We start from the raw sequence: 18,607 nt of genomic DNA on the forward strand, positions 1-18,607 counted from the left end.
TGCTGTGACGCCCTGCATCCACCACCACGCCGTCGTGCTGCTGGATCTTCATCAACCTCTCCTCCCCCCTTGCTGGATCAAGAAGGAGGAGACGTCTCCCACCCCGTACGTGTGTTGAACGCGGAGGTGCCGTCCGTTCGGCGCTGGTCATCGGTGATTTGGATCACGTCGAGTACGACTACATCATCACCGTTCTTTTGAACGCTTCCGTGCGCGATCTACAAAGGTATGTAGATGCATCCAATCACTCGTTGCTAGATGAACTCCTAGATGATCTTGGTGAAACGAGTAGGAAAATTTTTGTTTTCTGCAACGTTCCCCAACAACAATGTCATTAAGGGTTCCCTCCTTGAGGCGGATGAATGTACGAAGGATGTGATATTTGAATGAATGTGATTATGTCATTCTATATTATGAAAAACCAGTTCATGTGCGCTATGTAGCGCTTGTTAATTTAAAATATTACCTTCTGTACGGTCGTTAAAAAAAGAAAAATCTTGAGAGTTGGCCAGTCATCGGCTTCCGCCCCCATGTAACTAGTACTGGGGTGTTCGGGATAAGTATAAACACTCTTTATCCAAGTTTGTGGTCCTTTTAAGGAGGTGTTTAGCGCCACGAACGAGGCAATCGGACTATACGGCTTTATCACCCTCACTTAGCCATAGAAGTCTACAATTTTAAATTTTGGCGAAGCCCCTAGTATCCGGAAAGCCGGACTCGGGGCGCTATGCACGCCTAAATCGGACGAGGCCAATTCCTCGCCTGAAGAGGAAAATCTTTAAGGATTTGAGACCTCTCAAACAGCGACTAGATCTTGCCTTATCATGACAGTCAGTTTTCGGCTTTCTCTACTGAGGTGCTCGTCCGGAAGAACCGGGACACAATCGCATTAGTTCTCCCTGCGCTACCCTAGCTGATATAGCAGAATGTAAGGTACCAAAACATAGGAGCCGGGCAAACCCAACTATTGACCCAAGACATGATTCGGAGCTGATTCATATAGTGTTATAAGTTCGGGGTGCCACACCATCGAAAGTGTTCGGACTTGTCTTGCCAGGTTATGGGGTTCTGAAGCCCCTGGCAAACTGCATGCCAAAATGCACGGGTATAATAAATGAGCAGTAAACAAAAATGGGCAAGTAAACTTAATAGCAAGCTGACGTTGTATACTATTTTCCCTTGTTATTCAAATGATACATCAAAGCGTATATATACAAGTAGTGCGATAAGAGGAATAGGACTGTTTGACACATCCTGACCAGGAGCGGGCGGTATGCAGGTATGTAAAACAGGTATAACGATCGTTATCAGAGACCACCTGAGGATTCCCTCGTACGCCAAAGCTTCTTGTCCTCCTAGTGTGTCCAACCCGCTATGTGTACGATAGCCTGTCTTTCGGAAGAGCCTCCTGAAGATAGGGACCTGAAAGAAAAAAGGGGTGCAAAAATGCGAGTGTCCTGGGGCGGTCGAACCGCATTGTGGACCGTGTTATGGTCGTGCCTCTGCCTATGCCCAGTGTATTTTAAGTGTGTAGTTGTGTACGCGCGGCACAGATTTCACTGTTTGACTCAGACTAGGGCGGAGGTCGGATTGCTAGTCGAGCTCTGGACGTGCCGGGTGATCCTGTTGGGGAGTACTCTGGACTCGTTTGACGGTATTCGGGTTCTTGATCGCCGGATTGGCTGTTTGCCTAAGAAGGATGTTTTATACTTCCGCTGCGAGGGCCGCAGTGTGCTCCTCCATGCGGAGCGAGCGCTCTGTGTTTCCATTAACTCTAATAACCCCGCGAGGTCCCGGCATTTTGAGCTTGAGATATGCATAATGCGGTACCGCATTTAATTTAGCAAATGCGGTTCGTCCAAGCAGTGGATGATAGCCATTGTGGAAGGGGACGATGTCGAAGATTAACTCCTCGCTTCGGAAGACCACTTCCAATTTGATTGAGCCTGTACAACAGGCCTCCACGCCGGGTATGACACCCTTGAAGGTTGTTTTTGTGGGCTTGATCCTTGCGGGGTCGATGCCCATTTTGCACACTGTATCCTGATAGAGCAGGTTAAGGCTGCTGCCACCGTCCATGAGGACTCGTGTGAGGTGGAATCCGTTGATGATGGGGTCAAGGACCAATGCGGCCGAACCGCCATGACGGATACTGGTAGGATGGTCCCTGCGATCAAAAGTGATAGGACAAGAGGACCATGGGTTGAATTTTGGGGCGACTGGCTCCATCGCATAAACGTCCCTTAGTGCATGCTTCCGTTCCCGCTTGGGGATATGGGTTGCGTATATCATATTCACCGTTTTCACCTGGGGAGGGAATTTCTTCTATCCTCCCGTGTTCGGCGGTCGGGGCTCCTCATTGTCGTCGCTATGCAGCCCCTTTTCCTTGTTCTCGGCATTCAACTTGCCGGCCTATTTAAACACCTAGCATTCCCTGTTTGTGTGGTTGGCTGGTTTGTCGGGCGTGCCTTGAATTTGACACGAGCGATCGAGAATGCGGTCCAAGCTGGACGAGCCCGGACTGTTTCTTTTGAATGGCTTTTTCCGCTGTCCGGATTTAAAGCCTCTGAATCCGGCATTGACTGCCGTGTCTTCGGTGTTATCGCCATTATTGTGACGCTTGTGTCTATTCCATCGCGGCTTGCCATTGCTATCCCTGGCGTCTGAATCGCCTGAGTTCTTGGGTGTGATGTTTCTGCGAGCCAGCCAGCTGTCCTCGCCCATGTAGAAGCGGGTCATGAGTGTCATGAGGGCTGCCATGGACTTTGGTTTCTCTTGGCCGAGGTGTCGGGCGAGCCATTCATCGTGGATGTTGTGCTTGAAGGCCGCTAGGGCTTCGGCATCCGGACAGTCAACAATTTGGTTCTTTTTAGTTAGGAACCGAGTCCAGAATTTCCTGGCTGACTCTTTGGGCTACTGGGTTATGTGACTTAAGTCATCAGCATCCGGTGGTCGCATGTAAGTGCCCTGGAAGTTATCGAGAAATGCGTCTTCCAGATCCTCCCAACTGCCAATGGAGCTTGCTGGCAGGCTATTAAGCCAATGCCTAGCCGGTTCTTTGAGCTTAAGTTGTAGGTACTTTATGGCATGTAAGTCATCACCGCGGGCCATGTGGATGTGGAGAAGAAAATCTTCGATCCATACCGCGGGGTCTGTTGTGACATCGTATGATTCGATATTTACGGATTTAAACCCTTCTGGGAGTTCGTGATCCATAACTTCATCAGTGAAGCATAGGGGGTGTGCGGCGCCTCTATGTCGGGCTACATCCCGACGTAGTTCAAATGAGTCCGGTCTATTGTATTCGGCCCAGCCGGACTTTGGTTTATTGTATCCAGCATGACGGTCATCATCACGTCTTGTGGCGTGCCCCCGTGATCCGTAGATCGATCTTGACTGTCCTGCTTTGTTTTCCAATACATCTCGCGGGTCCTTCATGTAGTCCCGGGCCTTGGTATTATCATTTGATTGGCGACGGGGTGCGGTCTGGACTTCGGGCTGGTACGCTGCTTTGTCCCAGCCATGGATGCCGGTCAGCCGCATCATGCGCTGGTAGCGTGGGTTTTAAAGCCTCCTCCTCGAGTTGAGGTAGCAGCCTGCGCTTTGGGTAGCTTTTACTAGGGCGCTCGAGTCCGTATTCCTCGGCAGCCAGGACCTCGGTCCATCTGTCCGTTAGCAGATCTTGATCAGCTTGAAGTTGTTGCTGCTTTTTCTTCAGGCTTTTTGCAGTGGCTATAAGCCAGCGTTTGAAGCGCTCCTGCTCGACGGGATCCTCAGGCACGATGAACTCTTCGTCGCCGAGGCTCACTTCGTCTTCGGAGAGAGGCATGTAATTTTCGTCCTCTGATTCTCCATCAGTTGCCTGTTCTTTAGGGCTAGCTTGCCCATCCTCTTGCTCGGCCTTCTCGAAGTCTGGCTGGGCAGGATTTTCTTCATCTTCGACACTATCCGAATTGTTGTCTCTTGTGCCGGTATCACTATTTTTGTTATGGCGGGGCTTGGAGCGGCGCCAATGATGTCGGTGTCTGGATTGCTTTCCCAAGGGGTTATCTTCCGTTGCCTCATCGCCATTGTTTTCTTTAGGGGTGTCCACCATATAGATATCATATGTTGAGGTGGTTGTCCAGCGCCCTATAGGCGGTGGTTCCTGTTCTTCTCCTGCATCGTCATCCATGCCGTCGATGTCTTCGGAGTCGAAGTCAAGCATGTTGGTTAAGTCACCGAAAGTGGCTATGAAGTGGGTGGTGGGTGGGGGACGAATTTCTTCGTCGTCCGCTCCCCACCCGAGCCGAACATAGTTCGGCCAAAAATCTCCTGACAAGGAAAGAGACATTAACAAGTCTAGCACGTCACCCAAGGGTGAGTGCTGAAAAATATCTGTGGCGGTGAACTCCATGACCGGTGCCCAATCAGATTCGATAGGCACAGACGCACGCGGTTCGGATCCTGTGGCCGGAGAAGAGTCCGAGGGTCCGATGACACCACTCTCACAGGAGGCGGAATCAGTGTTCGGCTCCGACGCTGATGAGTGTGCGGCTTCCGTGGCGGGGTCCATCCACCCACCCTCGAAAGGCACGATCTGCTCCGGATTGATTCCCGGTGCCCTCACAGGCACGATCTCCCGAATACTGTCCGATAGCAGATCAAGGTCATGCCCGTCGTGACCGTTCGGTGCACCTGTCATGGGCTCGAATCCATTGAAGATCAAGTCTCCGCGGATGTCGGCAGTATAGTTTAAGCTTCCAAACCTCACCTGATGGCCAGGGGCGTAGCTATCAATCTGCTCTAGATGGCCAAGCGTGTTGGCCCGCAGTACGAAGCCGCCGAATACGAAGATATGTCCGGGAAGGAAAACCTCCCCCTGGACCGCATCATTTCAACATGATCGAGGGAGCCATCAAGCCTTATCGCGATGGCACAGTGGAACTCTCAATGAAAGCACCAATGTCGGTGTCAAAACCGGCGGATCTCGGGTAGGGGGTCCCGAACTGTGCGTCTAATGCTAATGGTAACAGGAGGCAGGGGACACGATGTTTTACCCAGGTTCGGGCCCTCTTGATGGAGGTAATACCCTACTTCCTGCTTGACTGATCTTGATGATATGAGTATTACAAGAGTTGATCTACCATGAGATTGTAGAGGCTAAACCCTAGAAGCTAGCCTATGATTATGATTGTTGTTATCCTATGGACTAAACCCTCCGATTTATATAGACACCAGAGGGGGCTAGGGTTACACAGAGTCGATTACAGAGAAATAAATCTACATATCCGAATATCCAAGATTGCCTGCCATGCAAAGAAGAGTCCGATCCGGACACGGGACGAAGTCTTCAATCTTGTATCTTCATAGTCCATCAGTCCGGCCAAAGTATATAGTCCGGCTGTCCGAGGACCCCCTAATCCAAGACTCCCTCACCGGGCCAGCGCCCACCACGCGTGCACCTTGCCGTGGTCCGGCAGTTGGTCCGTCGTGAAGCACTCCAGGACAGGTCAGCAGGCTCCTCGGGAGGCTCAGATCCTCGCAAGCAAGGCCCGCCTCGAGAGAACAAGCGCCGCTTCAACATCAGGGCTCACTCGAGACCCGCAGAGCCAAAGATAAGTCATAGCAACTACCCTGCCTGGGACTGCAGACCTGCTGGGTCGAACCACGGGCGCTACTTCAAAAGCATTTCATAATCACATACATTGCAAGGGGCCCCCCTTTCAAAATGCTCTCACGAGGATGCATTCAAGTTTTTGTCATACAGGTTAAAACAAAAGAAATGCGGGCCTAGCTAGATGGGCCTTCTTCATCACCAACGTCCGCACTGCTCGCGCTGCTCGTGTCGTTGCAATCATCCTCTTCATCATCGCTGGCTGCGCCATCTTCTCTGGCTGCAATCACAACCGTGTCGTCCTCCGGAGCGAATTCTTCCACCTGGGCGTCCACATGGTCATCCACTCACCTGGCCAGGTTGTCCTGGATAACCGTAGGCACAGGGGCTAACACAGCGTTGAAGTCGAAGTGGGAATCGCGTTTGAGAACATGGCTAAAGACTCGTGAGAATGCACGCCCAAGAAGACCTTGTCTCCTCTCTGCAACAAGCTCGCGGGCCCTCATGTCCCGATTCTCCAGGCGGGTCATGATGTTGGGGAAGCAGTTGAGGTGGCTGGCGTAATCGTTCTCGTGCGGATGAGGAGCGCTCTCGTCGTAGATGGTGCCCAAGGCGCGGTTAGCTCTGACTCTGAGGTCCTGGAGCATCGAGGCGTGCTCATGCTGCAGTATTAGGCGGTGATTCGCTTCGTTCGTAGTTCTCTCTGCAAGGGATGCGATATCCTTGACCCTCTACTGAAGGGAAGACAGTTCTGCACGGGCAGATGCCAAGGCACACTCCGAAGAAACCTGAGCTTCCTTGGCAGCCGTCTCACGTTGTTCAACAGATTCCAGCTTCACCTTCAGGGCGGTGGTCCTGCCCCAGCTCCAGGCGATGCTTATCATCCAGGTCCGCGCATGCCTTCGCCACCCTCTCCTCAACTTCCAGCTGGACCTAGGCTTCTTGGGCGGCGACGGCATCCTCAGCCGTAGCCGCCTGGCACTCCCTCACTTCCAGCCGCTCCGACGCTAGGCTATGCTCCATAGCCTCCAGCGCCAGGTCTTCTTGGCATCTCATAAGCTCCACTTCGACGACAGGCGCTTCGCCCGAGGACGCGGCCAGGAGGGCCCACCGCACCTCGATCTCTAGCTCACGGGCGGTGTTTGAAGTCAGAAACTCCTGCTCCCGCTCCTCGGCTTCCTCACGATGGCGGTCGGCGGCATTGGCCTCCTCCAGGGCGTGGGCGCAAGCCTCGCGAGAAGTTTCAAGGGAATCCGCAGCACGTGCGTCGGCCCGATCGTGCTGAAGCTGCTCGAGGTTGATGGCGACTTTCAGCTCGTGCAATTCACGTGCCAACCGATGGTCCTCTGCCTCGAGGCGGGTGTCGATGTTGGCAAGCTCTCCACCAAGCCAGATCATCGCGCGCATCGCCTCGCCAAAGAGCTCGAAGCGGACAGCACTGTGCTCGCACATGAACTCCAACGCGCGGTCAAGACCGTCTCCGGCCCTGGGAGCTGCCGAGGGGCACAGAATGTCTCGCCTACCTCCGGCTGGGGGCTAGCTGATGAAGTTTCGCAGCCTGAAGACGAAGATGGCCCAAGGGGCGCCTGATCACCAACAGTGATGAGAGGAGGGGCCGTCGGCACGCCCTCTGCTCCCTAGGCCAGGTTGCGGAAGGAGGAGGCAGGAAGCTCAAGCCTGAAGCCCACTGGAAAGGCATTGGCTGCCGAAGCTGGCCCCATGCCTCACGTGGGAACCAGGCGTGGGGAGCTGGGCGTCGGGATTGAGCCAGAAGCTCTCGGAGGACGCCTCTCCTGAGGCTTCACCACCATAGGGACCCTGCGAGGCCTTGGTCAGGAAAAAGCATGGCGCACAGGAAGTCGATAGAATGACGTACTTACTCGTCCACAGCTATGTACTTCCACTCCTTCAGCGGCCGGTGGGCCTCACCATTGCAGCTCGGAGACCCCTTCCTCTTGCGGAGTGCTTCAAGATTCAGGTGAAGCCGACCGGGCTTCGAGGGATGGTCCCCAGTAGCGGGAGCGCTCAGCGGGGCTCCCTGGACGGCAACCTCAGGAGTACCAGGGGCACCTCCCCTTCATCAACCGCCTCGGAGACGTTTCCTTGAGCCCCGAAGGTGGCTGCCTCGTGAGCACCGGGTCGCACCGGCCCTGCGGTGGCCCCTCTCGGGTCCTCAAGAGCCGTGGCCTCCGGAGTACCTGATGGCGTAGGATCTCTGGAGGTCGCCTCGGCAGAACCTGGTGGCGTAAGCCCGCTGCCTCCACACTTGGGGTGCATGCCACGGGGTCAAGAAGCAAGGGAGCCACGAGGATAATATTCTCGCGAGGCCCTTAAAGGACCGCCGGGCGTAAACCGCACTTGTCAAAAAGGGGCATCTGCTCCATGAAGGCCACCTTGTTCGATCATTGGTAAAGGAGGCAGCCCTTTCCTTGAAGCTCGGCAGGTTTGGAGTCGCACGTCAGAAGCTCGAGCACCTTGCTCAGTGTCTTGGAAGGAAGCGCCGGCGCTTGGAGCATCATGGAGTCCTCGATGCTGATGAAGGCCCACATCAGGCGGGAATGGTGTTGGAGTGGGGCGATGCGCCACTGGACGAATTCCTGCACCACCATTGGCGCTGTCACCCCAAGCTTCTGCAGCCCGGCCAGCCGCTTTGAGACACGGGCAAGCCAACGGTCAACAAGCTTCACATGCCCCAGCCGGAGCTGGGCACCGCTTGAGGGGTCACAAGCAGGGGGTTGCGCATGCCAGCATCTACAAACAACCACTGCTTCCAGAACCCCTTCGCGTTTGGCGATAGCTCGAAGTCGATTCCCGAGCCAGTCGTCGCCGCAACAACTTCGAAGGCCAGGCACCCTGAGCGCTGGAGGCCGTCGACCAGACGGAGCAAGAAGAAATGGTGAAACAGGGCTACATAAGGAGCAATGCCAACCATGGCTTCACAGAGGAAAGAGAAGACGACAAGGAGGAGGATGGAGCGGGGATCCAGGTGCAGCAGGTGGATCTGGTAGTGCGAGATTATGGCGTTGAAGAAAGGAGAGAAAGGGGGGATCAGGCCCGCGAAGAGGGCATGAAGATGAATGGGAATCTCGGTGGTGCTCATTTCATCGGCGAGCCAAGACGCGGGCCGGGTGTTTATTTCCTTCCACTCATTGGAATTGGCAGCAAGAGTGGGGCGGACCTTGTCCAGCCCCTCCTGATTGATCACCTTCAACCGCTCGAGAGCAGGCTCCAAGGCCGGCGGGGGTCCTGCTGGGGCGTGCGACCTCCTTTCGTCTTCCTCTGCTGTGAGGCCATGGCGGAAGCAAGGAGGAGAGGGGGAACGATGCTGACGCTGGGTCTACGAGGAGAATTGTGAGCCAGGGGAGGAAGGAGACCAAGGCCAAGCACAGCAATCTACAGGGGCGGACTGCTCTGGCAACGGGCGGCCGCCAAGTCGGGCGGATTTCAAGGCAGCATGGGGAAGTGGAGACGCCGACATCCCATCAATCGCCACGCATCGTCCAAGGCCGCAGGCGGTTAGGGCCCGCGGCACTCCGCACTTACCCTTTGGCTTTGCCTAGAAGCCAAATCCGAGCGCGCCTTGGGCCCGAGGGCTACTATCGGCGTTCTGGATACGGGGGTACCCAGACTTGCCTTCCTTCGGCCCACTACATGGCTCCATCGACGGCCTGGTACGGCCCAACTTCAGCATCAACAACTCAATACCCTCACGAGGGGCCAAGCCTCGCGGGGCGAAATACACCAAGACCTCCAAGGGGATCGGCCTCCCCAGGTTGGCTCCCGAGGAGCGGAGATTTCTATGCAAGATGCACCTCACGAGGCTCAGCTGACGTGAGCCATGACGACCAAGGCCAGGTGGGCGCCAGCGGGTGCAGTGTACCAGTTTCCTCTTTGGTGCAAAGGAGGCAAGCAACAGGCACGGAGTCCCAAGGAATCAGACAAAGGTTTCCATTTCGATGCAACAAGACCAAGACCGCCAAGAGGGTAGGACGAAGGCCATCACCGAGCCCACCACAGCGTCACGACCAGAGGCTTTTGCAGGCGAAGACCACTTTAGTCAGGATATGATGTATTTGTTGTCTCCCTTCAAATCTGGCTGTTGTGGGATCCCTTCGCGCCAACATTTGGGAAGAGGACCAACACCACTGTAAATAGGATCTAGCCACCACCATAGAAGGGGACCGGATCCAGAGAATCCATTCCACCCTCACCAGCTCACCCGAGCTCAAGAACACCTCACCTCCTGAGGCTGTTCAACCACTATACTAGTTTATCCTCAGCCCCTCGAGGCAATCCACCATAAAGCAGGAGTAGGGTTTTACACCGCAAGGTGGCCCGAACCTGGGTAAACTGATGTGTCTTTCTTTCCCTTCGAGCTCGACGCGCTAGGCTATGAGGTTTTGCGAGTAGCAGGCTGGGTAGGTTGAGATCTCTGCACACACCCCAGAGTTCGAACCTCTAAAGGGTTTGCGGAACCCAAAATCCGACAATTCAGGCCCATAAAAACCTTGCAAGAAGAGCTATTAGAAGCAGACATCATAGTAACATCAACCAAAGGAGTACTATCCACAAGAGGAACTATATCCATAACAGGCACTGCTGGCTGATAAACTACCAAAGCCCACTCATCAGGGTTGTAGATTGGGGCATTACCAAGATGGACCACTTGGTTCTGAACTTGATTGGGCTCCTCAACTGCAGGTTGGCCTTTGGGCACACCTAGCTGTTCCACATCATTAACAAGCACAAAATTTGGCTGAGTGTGTTGTTGTTCAACAGACACAGAATGATTATCAGAAAGATCCAGCACCATAGATTGTTGCTCTGCCTCCACATCTTCATGAGGAACTTCATCACCTCCCCAAACAACATTGCCCCAATTGTTATCTCCCATGTCAGGCTGTTCTGGTGGGGGTGGAGGAACATCATTCCAACCCAAAGCAGGGTATGGTGGCAGTATGAACTGAGGGGGATCGGGGAAAGGCACATGTGGCAAAGGATGCGGGTTTCCATTGATTGGCATCCAATCTTCATCCTGTGGCATTTGTTCAGCAAAATTTGCACCAAGGATGTAGATAGGAGTAGTCCAAGAAACTCTGGCCCCTCCCCAAGCAGCATAGTCATTGAAGACAACATCCCGAGGAACCAGAGCATCCTCTAGAAAAGAAGCAAAACCCAGGGATCTGAGTAGATAAGGATCTTGACTGTTCCAGTGGTGGAATTTACCAAAATTATTCACGACAGCCCTTATATTATTAGTGTTCCAAAGATCCAAAGGGATGCCCGGCATCATTATCAGCCCCTGACAAAAACCTTGGGCCCCTCTAAAACCCTCACCCTCATCATGCTTCATAAAATGGATGAACCGATCATTGCCAAGATCTTGAGGGGGAGTTGGAGAAGGGAGAAACAAACTATCGGGTCTCTAACATGAAACAAACCCACTGCATTGATCAATGGTTGTACAGAACGAACCTGATAACCATGCTCTTCAAGCCAATCTGCAACTTGCTCTCTAGCAGCTCGGATCTCATTTGCAGGGGACACCGGCATCACTTCAGCAAGCATGTAGTCCTCATGGCGACGCACTATGGGGCCGTGCAGCGTCACAAAAGTGCGCGGCCACCTTGCATCCCCACCATCGATCATATGATGTCCATCTGGGACATATTGCAGTGGGTCAAGAGGAAAGTTTGCCATTGCAAGCGATGGTGGCTCAGGAGGAGGCAGCAGAGTCGCCGGAGGCGAGCCGGGAGGAGTCCTGGGGCCAAGGTGGATGGAATTGGACGATGTGGTCGGAGCAATCAAAATTGAGGAGTCCAAGTTTTCTAAATATCCTGATAGCGAGATATTCCCGTTCCCTGTAGCTTGAGCCTCGGAAACTCAAGCATTAACAGATTTTGGTTTCCAAACCAAACCCGAACGCTTAGCAAAATGGGCATAGTCTATCCTGTTATGACTAACCCGAGAGCATCCCAAGCACTTTAAAGTTGACATGCACGAAGAAGAAAAATGTCCTCTCTTGAAACAAATCTGACACGTAACAATTTCATCAACCATGTGATTAATCATTTAAAACAATAATGAGGCTAGCCAACTCGCATGGAGAAGGCTCCCCCGATTTGCATCCTTGCTGGTCGTTCGATCCTAGTCAACGAGGGCATTTTTTGCTCCTGACCGTTGGATGCTCGATGGAAATTCATCTGTCCCGTTTTGACCACGCGGTGAGTTCGTTGGGGCGATGACCTGTAGTCTCGGCCTCCTGCGCTATTGGCTGGTCAGTTATTTTTGGATCGCGGGCAGCCTCTCCTTGCACGCCGCGTGCGTGTGTCAAATCGGGCGTCGCGGGCTAGCGCGCGCCTCTAGCTCGGCAGCCGGCTAGAATGGCACGTCTACACCCACCGCTACCCTTCCATGCAATGACGAGTGGGCCAAGATGGCCGTTGGTCCCACGTGTAAGCGACTTTCTGTTGTTTTCCTCCATGTTATGTCTGTGCAAATGTTTCTTCGTGTGAGCGTATGGGCAAACAAGCGTGGGGCGGTGTGATGCATGCAATAAAGAGGGTGAGCCGACGCATGCACACCCGCGTCTTCCTATTGATGGGTGGGCCAGATTGTTGATGGTCATACACGTCGGTTGGTGGGCTTCCTGCAATCCATGTCACTTCAATTATGTCGGGGTTGGAGAGAGTTGTTTGGTTCCTGTGCGCGTCGTGCCGAGGCTGACCTCCACGCACTGCCGCGTCCACTCACGCATTGTTTCTCCAGGACGTCCGGTGCCTTTCGTTTAGTTTTACAAGGCCACTGATGCTGGGCCCGTGTTGAGAGGCGGGGCCAGTGGTCAGTTGCGGTATGTTGAATCGTTGTTGGGTTCGTGTGGCCAACGCACTGCTGACAATGAAACGTGCGAGCGCCGCGCGTTGGGTCCCTCCTGTGAAGCATCGCCCCTGTGCTGCTGGCAAACCCTTCCCCAATCACCACAACAGCCGCGAAAGCCGCCGCACCTCTCCTTCCTCCCTCCTTCCTCCTCGTCGTCAGAGCCGCCGCACCTCTCCTTCCTCCTCTCCACACCCCTGCCACAGCGCACATCCCTCCGATCATCAAGCCCAACTCCCCTTCCCATTTCTCCTCCTCCCAGAACCACATCCCGTCGCTTAGGCTCCATGGTGGCGGCCTGCTCGAGGTGAGCCTGGTGCAGGCGGGCAGAAGCAGTGGGGCGGCGGATGCCGGTGGGAGAGTGCTGGACAGGTCCGTCATTGTCTCCCCACTAAGACGCATGGAAGAAGGACCAGGATCTCACCCTCATCCCTTCTGGATGCACCTCCCCACGTGAGTTCCTCCTACCTAATTCAGCTCCCATTTACATATAATTTCATTCTTGTTTCACATGTTGGTTTGGTTGGAAAGAGATGTTGCGCCACCGACTGCAGTAGCCAGGGTTGGCGTTGGTGATGTCTATAGGTATTTTCGTCCTCGCCGGTCACAAAATTCCTTAGGTTTGATCAGTATAATTATCCTTTGATTTCTCCAATATTTTCCTTCCTGATTTTGTTTGATGATTTGCTAGGTTATGGGATCGGATCTCCATTTTCAAGATTCTTAGCTGACAAGTATATTGTGCGGAAAAATCTCTGCCGAATGATGTTGTGCACATCCAAATCCAAGCAATGTAAGTGACCTAGCATTTCACTGGTGGTATGGTACATCTTATACAATTTCTGAATTCCAATACCGTTCCTATGTAGCTGGATACTCCATGGGGTAGTTAAAGCCTTGTACAACACTTCTCTACCTGTTTATTAATGTTTCTTCATGTTTGGCAGTGATCTGGGTTTCCATGTACTTGATAGATGCATTCCTTATGTGTTCCATCTATGCATCTATGTTTCTGCCCATAAATGTACTTATGAGTTGGCTCCATTTTTTACTGCTTTCCTGTGGCACTTTAAAAAGTACCCTTTATTCCCCTAAAAAGGGCTATACATGCATTTAAAGGAGTGCACATTTTCTATAAACATAAGCATTGTCTTACCCCCACTGCTCTCTGGCATGCATCGAAGATTTCATCCTCAACCTCCCTCACGGCCCAGATTCGGCTACTTTCCAGTTTTGTTAGTTTTCTTCTTGGTAGCACTGAACACCATGGAAACATGGGCGTCGTGGCCACCCACATGCATTTGTCGTCCTCCTTAAAATTCAATTAGATTATATGCAAATATGCAGCCATGTTTACTTAAGATCCAATTAGATGAATGTTGTTTATTTTTCCTACGGATAGGGCCAGTGCATAAATTATATTTGGCAAGTCTGTTTATTTGGTAAGTTTCCTTTAGAGGATATCAGAAGCCTGGGCTATATGATCCTTATTCCACAACTTCAACATAAGAACTGTTAGGTGGGCCATTTTGGGTTTTATGAATATTGACTTGTCAATGCCGAACTCTATAGGAAATTAATAAGAGCAGTTCAATGCCTGAATGGAACAAAAACATTGTAATTTCGAAATGCACATAACAATATTAATAATATCTAGCATCTCCGATATAGCACTAGCAGTCTAGCATACAATCAGACTACAAAATAGCACAGTTTCTAGATATTTCTACTAGCTGTACTTTTTTCAGAATTCCCGATCTTTTAACTTTAAATACATTATATTTCTATTAGACTTGCTTTTATTTTCAATTTGCATATAGCTTCTCCAGCATGACACTTTGGAGCTACTGAGCTGTCAGGATAAAGATAAAAAGTATGGCATGCCGGCCAATATAGACAAAACAACTTTGGACATAAAGTATAGTTGAGACCAAAGTTAAGCTAAAATAACATCACATATTCACATCTTGCTTTTTTTCATAAACACAATTCCCCTCTATACATTAATTGCTTGGTACATCATATAACTTGGAAAAAACATGGCTATCTATCTTTGTTTGTTCATTTGCTCTGTTTCACAATTTCATACCCCAAACATGAAGTGATTCGTAGAATTGCATATTATACATAGGCCATTTATAAGTCATTTTCCTTCAAACTGCAGCAAAGTTATGTATGTTCCATTGACCATTCCTACTTATCAAGAACATAAGTTGATAGTGTTGACTGTAGAAAACTCATAGGAGGAACATGAGCCACTTAAAAAAATCAGCAAAGCTTTAGACCTGGTTGAGAGCCTTTATTATCCATTTTCACTATGACAGGCTTTTCTTCTTGGACTGGCTGCTTGACTGGAACACTAGGGCTCGTTGCTTCATCAATTTCATCCACGGAACATTCGCTTAGGATATCATCCTTATCACTATCTACATTAGATGCAGACACCCCGAGGATCAACCTCTGGAAGTTACTGAGCTTCTCGACATGATCGGGGTGGATGGTCAATGGAAGCGATATGAAATGTGAGTAATCTAGCATGTTGGATGGGTGATAATGGAAATTTTCTTGAGGACAAACCCGTGCATAAGTTTTGTGATAAACCTATTTTACGAGAGTTAGAGCTGTTTTTTGAGAGTTAAACCCATGCATACGAATGTATTTTTTGTAGAACTGGTCAAAATATTTTTTGTGAGAGTTAAAGTTGTTTTCTGGAGGGACAAACCCGTGAATAAGTTTCTCATCTGTATAGACTAATTAATAGGATGGCAATTTAAGTTTATTGGAGCTCTTTTTAAGAAGTGGGGGTCTGCTTTGGTTTCTTGTCGTTTGCCTATTCTCTTAAAATCATTTGACTAACTACATATACATCAATAATATGGGCAGTTGACTACGGCATTTTTAAGTGAAGGATTTCAAAAATCTAATATGGCAATGCCTATTTTTCATGGAAAAAATAGTACCTTATTTACTATTTAGTTTTCAAGCTAGAATAATTGATTACACGCTTCCTGAGGTGCCTTCTATTTTGGAATAGTCATAGAATGCTCCTGATTACGAGATGTTCCTTTGTCACTATTGGAAGTTCTGCCTAGGGTGGCCTTTGTCTTGGTTTACAGCTCCATATGGCTACCTATGTATAACATATGTAGGTTCTGTTTGAACCGCCTCAAATCACATAGAGATGTTAAATTTTCAATTTGTTGCCTTGCAGTCGTGTGCCATCACCATGTTTACTCCAAAAAAGTGGAATGTGCAGAGTTTCTGGGTTGATTAGTCAAATATTTGCTTTGCCTTAAAGACTTTCCCCATCTATGTTCCAGGTTGTGGCTCCGCTGCAGCCTGCAGATATGCCCATTGCCATTGAGCATTTCTATCTATATGCTTCTACAGAGTATTTGGTTTTTGTACTATATGCTTGATGAAATAATTTCCTTATAAGTTGGGACAAGGCGTTTGTAGTTGGTATTTGTACTATAAGCTTGATTTTTTGGTTCATCTCATCTCTGGTTATTTTTTCGGTTTTTGTGTTTCTGCAGCATATTATCATTAGCATATAAAACTTCTTATGTTTCTTATTTTCAACAATTATTCTTTGGCAGGGAAGACCATGATAACACTAAGATTATCAGGAAAGGATTCAGAGCTTTTTCTTAATCCAGATTACCACACATGATGCAAAATTAACAACCACGAGTTTGAAATACGGATAATGGTGCTTATTATGTGCTAGAAATCAAATATGAAAAGGAGAAGATAATGTTTGCGAAGGTGTGTATACTGAACAAGCATCCTGATTGATGTGTTTTTCTGTTGTTCCTTGATGTGCCCTCATGCAGCTGTGTCCATATATACTGATTGTTATACTTATTGTTGTGCGAGTTGCAGGAGAGGGGAGAGACATACAGGTTGATTCTGGGTAAACTTTGCTTAATTTGTTGGAGAAAATGCTCGATAGATCTCATGGATGGACGAGGTTGTGGCACTAGTTCTCGGCTGCAATATCTATCTTGATCGATAAGGGCACATTAGAAGCGGAAGAAGAGGAAACATTTGGGGTGTGTATGGCATTGAACATTGAGTGCTTCTGTATTGTGTACATGCACGACCAGTTCAGTAACTAGATGGCCTTTTCAACTGTACTGGTGCTGCTAGTTTTCACATGCTAGCTTCTTTGAAAAGTGCCAACAGTGTGTACAAAATGTAAAGTCCATGTTGAAAGAACAGAAGTAGAAGCAGAGTTGATGTATTAAAGGCCAGTCAGGGAATTCAGTCTCGATGAGCTTAACTAATGATGTGTGAGTTGAGCCTTACGTCATTTTCAAAGTAACGGAAGTACAAGAGATTACTTGAAAATACACATTTTTTCAATGTGACATGGTCTTCAGTGCGATTTTATACTGCCAAATTAAAATGTGGTATATCTCATTGTAGACAACAAGCCTACATTTTTTTCATTTTTATTTTATTTTATTAAAGGGGTTAAACTTGTTATCATATGTGTTTGCCCACAACTAAATCAACTAAAATATGATTGTTTTTCTTAATGTGAACATGTATTCAATGGGTCAATGTGCCATTAGGCGTTGGTCCTTGCAAAATGAAACTATTTGCATCGACAACATGACTTCAGTGGGTCTCTGCGCCATTTGGCGCAACTGGTCAACTAGTTTGATCAAAAGAAGATGAGCCTCAGATGGGCTTGGCACTGTAGAAGGGGTAGATGGGTTGTTCAAAGTTGGTCCCAGAGTAGTTGAAATTCAATATCCATAAATCCCGCCCGAACAAGCCGGCGCACGATCCGAGGCAATACCCCTTGAAGCGATGCGATGCTGGATCACCGACGAGCTCACAGTGCCAAAGATGATCGGTGGTGAGGTTACAGTCCAATTAAGATCAGTGGGCAGAGGCGGACGAATGACCACATGTTCCCTCTCAAAGGTCTCATAACCAACACTCTCAGTGGCAGCAATGCACGCCTCCGTTGCCTGATATCTATACCCTTTGCAAACATCATAATTTTGAAACATAGCAAAAGAAAGCTTTTTCTGAGGATTTATCTAGACTTAAAAGCTGAATTAGTAGGAGGATTATGCATAGCTAAAAGACCCAAAGCTGCCCTCCGCTTGGAGGGATTGGCCAGAATTCATTCAACATCACATTCTTTCTTCCAAAGTTTGAACTCTCTAAACCAATTTGGACCCCCGTTACCCCATAAATGAAAGTAGCATTTGAATTGTGGACGGGAGTAAGATCTAGTATCAACAATGTGAAAACCAACATCCTTGCATGAAACATTAAAGATGAATACCTTGTCTACAATATATGAAACCCATAGATCAATGGCGGATCCTCCCAACGTAGATTCAAGAGTTGCGGCCACGGAGTCTTCTGTGAGCGTAAAATCATGTCTATTGAAGGAGACGACCAGGGTGAAAGCACCTCTATCTTCCATAGGATGAACGGTGATGCTAGAAGCCTTGTAGATGTCATCTTTAAGAACTCTACCCTTGGAGAAATCCAAGCCAATGGTAGATCCAAGAGAGGAATCCATCACAGAACACATGAGTAGAGAGATCTTGGGGCGCCGAACAAGATGAATGGATTGGATCACCAAGTTACTGGTGAGATGTGGAGATCGTCGGTGGGCTCGGGTTTAGGGGTGGGTGTCGGTGTACTAGAATAGGGGTACCCTAGTATCCCGAACTTGTGCACGGGCAGTTGCAGCGCCCCGCGGCAAGGCTTGCCGGGCGACCGCCAAGGTCCTCCGTGGTTTCCTTGGAGCCATTCAAGAACAAAGTATTTAAGCTCAGGAGACAAGGCCCCGGCAAGAGGAGCTTGCCGGGAAGGCCAACCAAGGCATCCCAAGGAACTTGCCGCGATGCGCCACGCGTCCCGGCAAGGCGACAAGGCCCCGGCAAGAGGAGCTTGCCGGGAAGACCAACCAAGGCATATTAGGGCCCGGTGAGCGACAAGTTTCCGGACCCGACAAGACAACGGCCGCGGCAAGGCGCTTGCCGCGGCAGGCGGCCACTCTGTGCCCACGCTCCAGCGCATCCACCAACGTGTCGCTCTGGGGGCCTTTCCAGGCGCGCGTGGCGGGAGGCTGTGCAGCCAGCGGTGCGCGGTGGCATGCAA

The 18,607-nt window shown here is 50.1% G+C and overlaps 1 long non-coding RNA gene across 2 annotated transcripts; it reads left to right on the plus strand.

Annotated features, from left to right (window-relative positions):
- The first annotated feature begins 12,551 nt into the window (after window positions 1-12,551).
- Window positions 12,552-16,782, plus strand: LOC119296187. 2 transcript variants are annotated; one of them, XR_005145005.1, is made up of 6 exons: window positions 12,552-12,925; window positions 13,004-13,057; window positions 13,164-13,265; window positions 14,797-14,994; window positions 16,072-16,240; window positions 16,358-16,782. It is a non-coding gene; the product is annotated as an uncharacterized LOC119296187 (long non-coding RNA). The 2 variants fall into 2 exon arrangements; XR_005145004.1 differs by having other exon boundaries at window positions 12,554-13,057.
- Window positions 16,783-18,607: the final 1,825 nt, after the last annotated feature.

This window comes from Triticum dicoccoides, chromosome 4B, assembly GCF_002162155.2.
Source record: "Triticum dicoccoides isolate Atlit2015 ecotype Zavitan chromosome 4B, WEW_v2.0, whole genome shotgun sequence".
NCBI lineage: Eukaryota > Viridiplantae > Streptophyta > Magnoliopsida > Poales > Poaceae > Triticum > Triticum dicoccoides.